Consider the following 12,857-nt stretch of genomic DNA (forward strand, 5'->3'; position numbering starts at 1 on the left):
CAGTAAGAACAGTAAGACAACTTCCTTATCAATGAACTATAATAAGGACCGGAAGTTATTTGGCAGTAACTAATTACTCAATATAATATACAGCAAATCGCAACACTAAATCATATACTGCGTTTTAATCACTGCTATCAATGCCATAGAGAATAGTAATTCAAATGAAAATACAGTTAAAGTCATCAACTGTCTTAAATAAAAATTTTATTTAAGGTTTTGATTAAACATAAATGGGCTAGAAGCCATACACAGTGTCCCATGCCTGTACTCCTATCTACTCAAGTGGTTTAGGCAGGAAGTTCCTAAATTCAAGCCCAGCCAGGTGAGACAAATTCCAACAAGAGGGAGGGAGTGAGGGAAGGAAGAAAAGAAAAAGCACACTGGGTATGGTGGCACACACCTGTAATCTCAGGGACTCAGGAGGCTGAGGCAGGAAAATGACAAGTTTGAAGCCAGCCTGGACAATTTAGAGAGACCCTGTCTCAAAAATGAAACATAAAGAGGGATAGGGATGTATGATGAGAAAGACAAATCAACCAAACATAGCATTTGTGGATCCTGAGTCAGACAGACATGATGTGTTTGTGTGTGCATTTTAAAATCCTCATCTCTTAGAGATACATACTAACATATTTTCAGAGTATATGATATAATGTGTGGAATTTCCTTCAAAATAATACAGGAGAGGAGAAACGATTAGTGTAGATCAAACTAAACTGCCTATGAAACAGGTTGCTGAAGCTTGATGGCTAAGTGGGAGTTTATCATTCTACTATTTCTGTATAGAGCTAAATTTTTCCATAATTACTAGTTTGTAAAAAGGAGAAATAAATACATAGAAGCAACTAGAAAACACTGAAAGAATGAGCCTTGAAAGATTCATTATGCGCACACAGGGTGAAGAGCTGCATATCCACTGATTTAAAGTGAGGAAACTGGCTCCCTCCATGGGGCAACTCTCTAAGAGCTCAACCTAAATCCCTCCCCACAGGCTGTCTGATGCAGTCCTTCCTGGTTCAGACAAAGGACACCAACGTAAATTCTTGCCCTACACCACACCAGTTACTGAAAAACAAACAGGAAATAAATCATAAAGCAACTAAATAAAGATAAAAAGAGAGACTAACACACAAGAAGTCAAACAATTAAAAAAAAAAAAAACCTGAACGACAACAGTGATTAAAAACCAACCAATTTCTTAAATGCATGACTTTGAAACCTTCATTCTATACCCTAAATAAGCAGTCTAGTTAGTACTGAATCTACCTTGTTCAAGTGCACTTAACTTTCACAACTTTAAGATTATATATATATAAACATTTTTTCATAACAATAATCACCTCCCACATTCATCCAAGGAGAGGGAAGTGATATATTACTATTTAAGTATTAGCAATGATTTATGCATTAAACACTTATCATGTAGTTATACACTATTCTAAAGAGCTTCATTATTTATGTGTGTGTGTTAATTTCATCTTCAGGACATGTTTATTTAAAAAAAAAACTTTCTTTGATATAATGAGAACAACTAAGAACAGCAGGGAGGAAGAGCAGGAGGTAAAGATTAACATTAAACAGAGACATGAAGTGGGAGGGAAAGGGAGAATAAATAAATAAATAAATAAATAAATAAATAAATAAATAAAACTGTCCTCAGTTTTCCTTATTAAATATATTATCATTCTCATTTTATATATGTGGAAATGACCAACTAAAATGTATGAATATTTTTAAATGATTTTACAAGGCATGATCCATCTTAGATTTCTAAGTGCTAGGTCATTTTTAGAATGGCTTCAAATATGTTACACACACACACACACACACATTCACACACAACGTATTTCCCATTCTGCCCCCGCCCGCCCCACCATTCGGGACCAGGCATACAGGCAAGGGCACTACCACAGAGCTATACTCCGAGCCATTTTTTCTTCTTCAATACTGGTGAATGAACCAAGGGACTTTTTACCACCAAGCTATACCCTCAGTCCTTCTTATATTTTATTTTGAGATACAATCTTGCTAAGCTGCACAGGCTAACCTTGAATTTACAATCCTCTTGCCTCAGCCTCTGGAGTAACTGAAATTACAGGCGTGCACCATTGCACCTGGTTCCGGTCTCCTTTACACTACTTGAAACAAAGCCATATCTGTGTGTTATGTATGTCTATATACATACCCATATATGTAATAATTAACAGGGCTGGGGATGTAGCTCAGTAGTAAAGTGCTTGCCTAGTATGCGTGAGGCCCTGGGTTCAATCCCCCCACTCCTCCAAAAAAATTAACAGACACAAAAGTCAAATGAACTGGGCACGGCTGAGGCAGAAGGATCACAAGTTCCGGGCCAGCCTCAGCAATTTAGGAAGGCCCTAACCAACTTAGCATGACCCTGTCTCAAAATAAGAAGGACTGGGGATTTAGCTCACTGGTAAAACAGTGGGTTTTACCCTGGGTTCAATCTTCAGTAACAAGAAAAAAAAAAAAGTCAAATAAGTTACCTAATAGATAATTAGCTGTACAGAAGTTCCTAATGACAGTACAGTATACTTATGGTTATATTTTCTAAACCCTCTAGTCCTAGAGGTTTCTCTATTCTCTAAAAGGAAATGTAACAGACCAAAGCCATTTCAAGTTCATTTTAATAGAAATCTTTCTCTTTGGCCCTGGAAATGGTCAAAAATAACTGAACATACACACAAATCCAAATAGAACTACAGTCAAAAGAAAGCACTGAATTCCATCAACTCCTTAAAGACAGGGTTGCGATCTGGTTGTTTTGTTTTGTTTTAAACATTTCCAGCCCTTTTTATTTTGAGACAAAAGTTGCTTAGAACCTTACTAAGTTGCTGAGGTTGGCTTTGAACTTGCAATCATCATGCTTCTGCCTCTCAAACTGCCTCTGTCTGGTGATATTTTTTGGGGGGGTGAGGGATCTACTGAGGACTGAACTCAGGGGCACATCCTGAGCCACATCCCCAGTCCTATTTTGTATTTTATTTAGTGACAGGGTCTCACTGAGTTGCTTAATGCCTCGCTTTTGCTGAGGCTAGCTTTGAACTCAAGATCTTTCTGCCCCAGGCTCCCGAGCTGCTGGGACTATATGATCTTCTTATGGATCCTCCACAGGATGAAACACAGAACACCTTTCACCTGAGGCATGTTTCAATGAAAAGTAAACACTGGAATCTGTATACTCTACAATAGTATTCTAGTAGCCAGGCAAGGTGGCACACAACTGTAATCCCAGGGACTTTGGAAGCTGAGGAGGAAGGATCTCATTTGGGCAACTTAGCAAGACCTTGTCACAAAATAAAACATAAAAAGAATGGGAGATATAGCTCAGAGGTAGAGTACCTGAGGGGTGGGGTGGAGAAGAAGGGACAACAGCATTCTAGGCTCCAGCTTTGTCAGCAATCTGGTCTTACAAAGCTGACTGGAGGGAAATAATGCTACTAAGGACCTCCTTTGATTGAAAATACCTACCCTACCCTGTCCCTCAATCTGCTGCAATGGATCAACTTAAGTTGTTGGGTAGGAAACCCAGTTTGACAAAAGCAAGCAGCCTCCCTGTGGGAAACCATTTCATTAAATCCTATTCCCCAAATCACACCCTACCTCCCATAAGGAAAAATCTGCTCTATCACAAGACTTCCTTATTTCTTTATGAAGTCTCACCACCCTCTCAATCACCAAAGGTTGGTAACAACAGTTGTCAATCTTTTGGGGATGATAGACCCTTTTTGGAATCTGACAGAAGGTCCAAGTTTTCTGCAAGGAAAAGAAAAAACAAAGTACACACAAACAATTTTAACAAGGTTCTAAAGAAATCTCAGGGCTTCCAAATAAGAGCCTCCAGCCTTAGTTTCTTAGTTCATATATTCAAGATGGCCTGATCCTACCCATTTGACATTTCTTCTCTCCCCTGTTAACATTCCACTCTTTACATAGTGGAACTTCTAAAACTACTCATCTAACTGTGTCCTTCCTTGCCCAGGTCTCATCCATTACCCTACCTCTATCACATCAGTATTGATGAAAGGCCTCCACTGAATTCCCTTGTGCTTCCCCTAGGACGCTTATCCTAGGGATCTGACCTTGACTTCACAGTCAAGATACAGTCAGGACAATATTATTCTTTTCAGTATCCTTAACAGAGCATGCAGCACAGTGCCCGTACATGACAAACATTCATTAGCATGAATCCATGCCAAACCTAAGAACTTCAAACAGCCAGTCAGCAAGAATCTCTTTAAGTAGAACATTATAAGAATCTAATACTTGATCAGTCCAGGACACTGAGGCAATGAAGCAACTCTACCCATTATTTCCTGATCTAGTGCTGTTTTCTCAGAGATGAGAAGTAGACAAAATGGAGAAACAGAGGATGGTAGTGTACAGACCCCAGAGCCACCAATCTTGGTGACTTTTCTACAAAGCAAAAAGCAGTAGGGCTTGAGTAGAAGCTCCCCCACTTGACCCCAGCACTACAGTTACCTAAACATTCCTTTACAATATCAGATTTTAAAGAAAATCCTACTCACCAACCTGTGAAAACAAACACTTCCACAATCAAGTTGTTTAACTTAATACTATCAGTTTAACCATAGTTAAAACACAAACTTCATGTTGCTAATAATCGCCAGGACAGAACAACCTGGACCTGCAAAGCATTCAGCTGTGAGTTAGGTTACCTCCCTCTCATTTTTAAAGCTCCAAAGGATATCCTTTAAATACTAAAATACACAGACATTAAGCCCCAACACTGTAAAGTGTCCTATACTTCTTCACTATATTAAACACAGCTATCGAGGGTCATGTTTACATATTAAAAAAAAAAAAAAAGACAGCATTGGCACTAATAAAATTTCTGACCAACAGACTCCACACACTCAAACCAGAAAGGAAAATGACATCAAGAAGCTTAAAAATGTGCTCGCTTCGGCAGCACATATACTAAAATTGGAACGATACAGAGAAGATTAGCATGGCCCCTGCGCAAGGATGACACGCAAATTCGTGAAGCATTCCATATTTTTCTGCTACCTTCCTCTTTCTCCTGTGTGCTGTGAAAGTAGATGGGTGCTTCAAGGTTCTGGAGATCTTTAATTTGCATTTTATGTCTTGGTTTCGAAAAATTGAAGTTTTCCATTTCCTTTTGCCTAACATTGGAGTTTGGTGTTTTCAATTCTCTGGTTCCGTGACATCATTGTTTGCTGTTTGTTACGGAAGGAAAATGAACCCCACCTGTAGCTCGGCCCACTTAGCACTTGCTTTTCCTTGCATGTGAATAAATTGTCAAAGCTGTCATTACAGCTCTTCCGTCTGCACCAGCTTAAAGCATTCCCCTCTGGTTCCCTTCTCCTTGTTTACATGTTGTGGGCACCTTGCCTCAGTCACCACCTTCCAGGGTTTCATAGAAAATAACCTGATTCAAAATCAGTTCAGTTCTAATGTGGGCATTGTGGCGTGCTGAAAATCAGACCCTTACGGGGAAAATTGAGCTTTAAGTGACTGATTCTCAATCCCATACATAAAAAATCTAACCCAGCTCCCCAATGCCTGCGAAAATTTAATTTGCCTCTGGATCTAATATTCCAAAACTCACTCTTAGAAAAACACCTATTGGGAAGCTACAAGTGGGTCACAGGTCGGGGTCGTCTCAGTGACACTCAGGATTCCTGTCAGAGCCGAATCCTCATATCTATCGCCTACAAAAACACACCAAGAATGTTGCTGCTCTTTTTTTAAAGCCTCCTTTAATATTTAACATGCAAGTCTTTGTCTTAAATTCAACCTCTTCCTAGAAGCAAAAAAGGAAAAAAATCTCATGGGATTGTGTTGAGGGACAACCGCTCGCACATCACAGACCACCCCGTGACTTCATTCTTGTCTCAGCTGAACAGTTGGAGGGATCCCACCTGCTCCCATGCCCACCTCAAGAAGAAAATAAAAATTTAAAAAAAATAAAGAAATCTACCTCAGTTGACAGGATTCCAACTTTAGGGTTTCTTCAACTTTTAAGTCTTACCTGTTGAGTGTAACTTTTGTGGCATCTTGCTTTCTCAAGCAAGCTAGTGAGGCATGACAGAGCAGAAGTATGTGAATGTTACTGTGATGGACCTCTTTCTAAAGCATGTTGCAGTTTTATTTTTAATAAATTGATAAGTGATATGAATGTAAAGGTAATTGTGTATGTTTTAAACATGACAATGAAAATTTGAAATGTAGCTTCCATACTTGTGCATAATTCCAAAGTATTTTATTTTTATCAGTGTTAAATAGCTTTTTGTACAGGCTTCAAATCCATTTTCTGAAGTGTGCTGTTTTTTAATGAAAGTAACTATAATCTTTTCACATCCCATGGAACTGCTGTTTACACATTGCAACTTTTTAAACTGACCATATTTTTCAAAATTAACTTTTTTGGAGGGAGGAAATTTCCCCCTTGCTAAATGATACTAAACTGTTGTTTGGGCTCTTATAATTAGGTCCTCAGATTTTATAAAAATTTAGTCTGTAGCTTTTTAGGTTCTTCACTAGAGTTGGTTGTATATAAAGAATATAAAGTGACCCCAAAATTCTTTTAAATGTCTGGATTTTTCCACTAATATGTACTTTGGGGAGCATTTCATTCTTGCATACTTTCACCATTAAATTGAAAAAAAAAGTCTTTAGCTTTTCTTAGTTAATGTGAACGATTTGTTTTGTTTAATTCTTCTTGGGGGGGGGATATTTTAATATAATTTCTGCCTAAATCAAACATCCCTCTGAATGTTAACTTTTAAATGTCAGAATTTGGTGAACCATATATCTAGGAAGTGAGATTGCAATATGCTTAAATTTGAGGCAGATAAGGAGAAAATTCTGGGAATTGTTATTGAAAGTCCATTAAGAGAAATTGATAGGACTTTATAATTTTGATGAGCTGAATAGATACCAATGTCAACGTGTGGAAATTTTTTCTTAAAACTTGTTCATGTATTATTTTGATCAATTTTTCTGTGGCATTTGGTGCAATAAACCTTTTGAATTTATCTTGAAAAAAAAAAAAAAAAGAAGCTTAAAAATACTTCTCTTTAACATTCATGCTTTAAAAAATCAGTTAACTATGTCATATGTTTTGGTTATTTCTGTGAAACACTTTTATGCATATATATTTTAAGACCACATATTTTATTAATTACTTCAACAGGACATCTAAACTTCCTTAGTTCCAAACTAATTATAAAGTATACATAGTTCACACCCAGAATCTTTAGTACATCAATTACTAACAAATCAAACCACAAAGGAGAAGCCTATAAAGATTAAATTTCAGTGCAGGAATCGGAGATGGCAAACTTAAAACATATCAAACATCAAAGGCAACAAGGGTAGAAATAAAGGGAAATGTGGTAAAGTCAGAAATTATAACACTTTCCCTCACCCCAAATTTCTGTAATAAGCCTATTCCTCTTTCCTATTGCCAATCTTACAGAAAAGGACTATTAATGTAAATAAATATCTGTAATCATGATTCACAAACTGCTGAAATTTGTGACTCATGGGTCTAACCTTCTCTTTACTTCAAAGCAGGTTCCTACTGCCTAAGCAAGATTGCCTTGTAGTTAATCACAGCCCACTTAAGAAATGAGAAAGCACAAGCATACACACACACCTCTTCCATAAGTGCAATGGTACCTGACCTGTAAGGCATGTTTCAAACCTACGAAGTATTTTCAGAAATATCTCATGTGGCTCTCTTTTCTGTTCCTAAATCATTTGCATCTGGGGACACTGTACCAGCTCATCCCTCCTTCTTCCCAAACTCTATCCACTAGTGGTCCTGAGGTCACTACAAATGATACCTTAACCTTTCAATATTTTTGTGCTCCACAATCTGCATGCAGAAGAGGAGATAAAAGTTCAGAAAATGAAACTTGCTCAAGATGACAGTAGCCACACATGTTGCTATTACATCAAAGGTCAGCATTTTCTGATACACTAAAAATTCAAAACATAACACATTTTACATTAAAAATATGAAATAATGAGGCACACCAAGTTCTTACTATGAAAACATTCAGCAATATGTCTTACTTCAGGAACATTCAGTCCCATCACAAATGATACAAGACCACTCCTCCCCGTTTTAGAAAACAAAGTAAAAGACTATTGGCAAAGAGCATTTTTAATCAAAAAGCCTTCTACAATGATTAACAAGCAATTAAACATTCCTGGGAAGCAAAATAGAAACTAACCTGGGATAGCATTACCTGGGATCTTAGAGAGAGGTGATAGCCTAGCTGAAGGTTCCTACTCAAATAGACCCTTTAAAAGTCAGTTCATAACCCAATGGCTTGGAAGGTTAAGATAGGAGAATCCCAAGTTTCAAGCTAGCCTCAGGAACTTAGCGAGGCCCTAAGCAACTCAGGGAGACCACGTCTTGAAATTAAAATAACATAAAGAGCTGGGGATATGGTTTAGTGATAAAGCACCCCTGGATTAAATCCCCAGTACCAAAAATAAAGTCAATTCATTCTGTTTTATGTAACATTTCAGGGAGTACTGAGGATTGAACACAGGGGCACTCACCACTGAGCCATATCTCCAGCCCTATTTTGTAATTTTATTTAGAGTCAGGGTCTCACTGAATTGCTTAGGGTCTCACTGAGTTGCTTAGTGTCTCGCTTTTGCTGAAGCTGACTTTTAACTTGGGATCCTCCTGCCTCAGCCTCCCACTGCTGGGTTATAGGTGTGCAACCCCACACCTGGCTTTTTTTTTTTTTTTTAATGAGGATTGATCCCAGGGGCACTCTACCACTGAGCTACATCCTCAGACTTTTTATTTCTTTAAATTGAGACCTTGTCTAAGTTGCTAAGGCTAGCCTGGAACTTGGAATCCTCTTGCCTCAGTCTCCCACGAAGCTTGCATTATAAGCATATGCCACCACACCAAGCAACATTTACTATTTCTATTAGAATAGAATGTATATAAAGTATTAATCACTTAAGGACAATCAAATAGGATATTCTTAGTTCCTAAATACATTAGGAAAATAATCAGATAAGCTTTAGTATGCTAGAAATCCTGATTTAATGAAAGCCAAAAATAATGCAAAGAAAGGTTTTAGTATCAGTTCAAACACAGAAAAGGGTGAGTTACTAGAGTATCTTTTTAAAATGACAAAAAATATAGAGTAGGTGTTAGTACTGATATTGCATTATCAATTTAGTTTTAAAACCAATATTAGTCAAATTAATATCAAAATAATATTTAAGCATTATATGTATGTTATATATACATATTTGTTCTTTATACTTATACACATAATTAAATAATGTGACAGAAAAACTGGAAAATTATACTTATATTGCAGAGTTCATGTTATTCAAATTTGCAAAATAGTACTCTAGATAACAAATTCTTCAGTTCAGAAGAGGTTGAGAACAGCATAGGAAAAGCTATTAATATATTTATACCACAGAGATTTAATAAAAAACCACAAAGAAGGTAACAATTTCCAGGCTTAGCCTCCTCCAGATATGCACTACAGTAGTGGTGCTCAAATTGAATGTACATACTAGAATTTATAGAGATTAGATAAGTCCAACCCTTATCCTTGCTGAATTTTCTTCCATTTCACATCAAAAATATAAAACAATTTTCATTCTCTAATTTGAATTTCCCAGTAAATACTTTCTCTTATTCATATCCTACAGTTTTGGGAGCTAAATTATCAAGTAAATCTTTCATTCATTCAATATTTATTGGGTGTCTACCTATATACCAAGCACTTTTTCAGAGACTGGGGATACAGACATAAACAAGTAAAAAATCTCCATCCTCATCAAATTTTAATTGAGAGACAAACTAATGAAGTACACAGTATTTAAAAGCTCAGAAGAGAAGGTATATGTTACACCACTCACAAATGATAAATTTAGGTACAAGATTTCAGGAAAGCTATTTTACAATCAACCAGTTCATAAAATAAAAACTTTGAAAGATAAATAAAACTCATTAAAAAAATATAAGTGCCTATTTATATATGATAAATCCAGAAACTGGATGATAGCAGAATAATTGGGACAAAATGACACAGAAGTCAAAGTCTTTTGGACCTGAAGCTAAGTTGATCCTGATATACACCCAAATCATTACCGAAGGACTCAAATTTGAAAGAAAATTAAGAAGAATATTTATGCAGTCTCACCGCCCCCCCCAAAAAAAAACCTTAAATGGGAGGGTGAAATAATATAGAAAGAAAATACCTAATAATTCAGGTTAAAAAATCAGAATATATTTAGGTTACACTTGTTAGCAGTAAGTGATTATTGTAGAGGATTGCCCAAGTTTATAACAATAAAACTAAATTTGAACACAGCCAGTAATCCCAGCAACCTGGAAGGCTGAGACAGGAGGAATGCAAGTTCCAAGAGCTTCTAATTAACTATATAACCAGTTCTAATAGGACTGAGCAATATATTAGGGAATCATTTGAGGAAAATGCTAATTCGGTTTGCTTTTCATAATTTCTTTTTTTGAAGTAGGGATAGAGTAGGGGTGCTCTATCACTGAGCTTACCTTATCCCCGCGCCTCAACCCTATTTATTTATTTAGGTACTTGGGACTAAACCGAAAGGAGCTTTATCATGAAGCAACATCCCCAGTCCTTTTTTTTTTTTTTTTTTTTTTTTAGACAGGGTCTTATTTAGTTGCTTAGTGTCTCACTAAGTTGCTAAGGCTGGCCTTAAACTTGTGATCCTCCTGCTTTGGTAAAGTCACTGGGATTACAGGTGTGCACCACTGCACTGGCTTAGCCCTTTTTATTTTGAAACAGGATCTCACTAAATTGTTCAGGCTGGCCTCAAATTTGCAATCCTCCCACCTCAGCCTCCCAAGTCACTGGGATTACAGGTATGTGCCACCCTGCCCAGTTGCTTATTATCATCGGTAAGGAACACGAGGAGAACAAAACAAACTGTACACAGCTGAACCTAGCCCAAGAAATGTACAAAATACACACATGCATACATTCCAAACATCTTTTTAAAAACACAAATGTCAAGCACACACCCTGCCATAATGTTTTCCTGGACAGTTTAAATATATCCAGTAAAGCCAGGCACGGTGGCATATGCCTGTAATCCCAGTGACTCAGGAGGCTGAGGCAGGAGAATCATAATTTACATACCAGACTCAGTAAGATCATGTCTTTAAAAAAAAAAAAAAGGCTAGGGATATAGCTCAATGGTAAAGTGCCTGGGGTTCAATCCCCAGTACCAATAGACAAAAATATAAAAAATAAATGAAAAAACGCACTTTCAGCCTGGCACGGTGGCACACACCTTTAATTCCAGTGGCTCAGGAGGCTGAGTCAAGAGGATCGAGAGTTCAAAGGCAGCCTCAGCAAAATTGAGGCGCTGAGCAACTCGACAAGACTATCTCTAAAATTAAAAAAAAAAAAAATAGGGCTAGGAATGTGGTTCAGTGGTTGAGTGCCCCCAAGTTCAATCCCCAGTACAAAAACAAACAAACAAACAAAAAAGGCACTTCCAAATCTATTTACAACATACTTAGAACAAATAGTATATAACCTGTGACCCACCACTTAGGCAATTTGTACTAAGGCTAAAAATCACTTTTTACTTCTATCATAATTCTCTAATTCCCTAGATCTTCTCTGTCACTTGTCTTCAGTATCAGCTGGGGAGGGAGGGAGGGGTGGTAGAGAGTAATGAATCTTAATAACAAGCTACTTGATTATCCTTAAGCAAATGTAAACCCCATCTGGATTTGTTTTGGAGTCTCTGAAATGGGACAGAACCCCAACTCGGTGCATTTTGCTTCTTCTACAATATATCTTAGCAATGATTTCTGTAAGCTAAGTATGTTTACACACACTTTGAACAGGCTATGGTGTCATCTTATAAAAAGGTTTTTGAATTTAGAACCTTCTAAAGCCAATGAACCAGGATCCTGCCCCACTTCCTTGCTACCATAGCAATGAACATCCTATGAACAGAAATAATTTGCCATTTCACTGAAAATTCAAAGCATTCTATAGCTTTGTTTTTATCAGGAATGAGGTAGGAGGGGCAGCAGAACCAATTATGGAGTGTATTTATAGTGTATTTATAAACATATAAAGAAGTATGCTTCTTGACTTTGAATAACAGGATTTTAAATCGTTAGTATATAGGAAAAAATGAAGGGAACCAAGAAGACCAAAAAAAAAGAAAAAAAAAAAAGAAGTACATTGAACTAACATGTACAGTTCTACTCCATCACAGAACTCAGCATTTTAGATTTTCCAAAGCAAATGGGGGTTTTCAGATTGGTAACAAATATACAAAACACATTAGGAAATCCAAAAAGTTCCTGTGCAATAATCTGGCTGAGAAGGAAAATCCACTGAAGTAACTAGGAACCAACAAAGTAGTGTGCTGGACAGATGCTGCTAAAATGTAACAGTTTAAACACAAGAAGCCATATTTATTTAAGTTCTCAGAGATAATATTCACCTCTGCTATACAGTAAATAATTGTGCCCCACCCCTTAATTCTTATGGTGAAACCTAATCCCCGATGTGATAGTATTTGGATACATGACCTCTGGGGTGTGATTAGATGGCTCCAGCATAAATAGACTCCTGCCCTTATTAAAAATGCCCAGAGAGCTTCCTTTTCCCCCTGAGAAGATGGCCCTCTAACCACCAGGAAATAGCCTTTATCCATATCTGCTGGCACCTCGATCTAGGACCTATCAGTCTCCAGAACTGTGGAAAAGAAATTTGTGTTATTTATAAGTCACCCAGTCTCTGGTATTCCTCAACTGTGTGTGTGTCTCTCTCTCTCTCTCT

General features: G+C 37.2%; 1 protein-coding gene and 1 non-coding gene across 5 annotated transcripts in view; one reads left to right on the forward strand and one right to left on the reverse strand.

Annotated features, from left to right (window-relative positions):
* Fbxo34 (F-box protein 34) overlaps nucleotides 1-12,857 on the reverse strand; it is a 78,354-nt gene that overhangs the window by 13,276 nt on the left and 52,221 nt on the right. The window lies entirely within an intron of this gene.
* LOC124104851 (U6 spliceosomal RNA) lies at nucleotides 4,942-5,048 on the forward strand. Its single transcript, XR_006855536.1, has one exon. It is a non-coding gene; the product is annotated as a U6 spliceosomal RNA (small nuclear RNA).

This window comes from Marmota monax, unplaced genomic scaffold (genome assembly GCF_021218885.2).
Source record: "Marmota monax isolate L192 unplaced genomic scaffold, Marmota_monax_Labrador192_F-V1.1 WCK01_AAM20220418_F8-fsc00001, whole genome shotgun sequence".
Classification (NCBI taxonomy): domain Eukaryota; kingdom Metazoa; phylum Chordata; class Mammalia; order Rodentia; family Sciuridae; genus Marmota; species Marmota monax.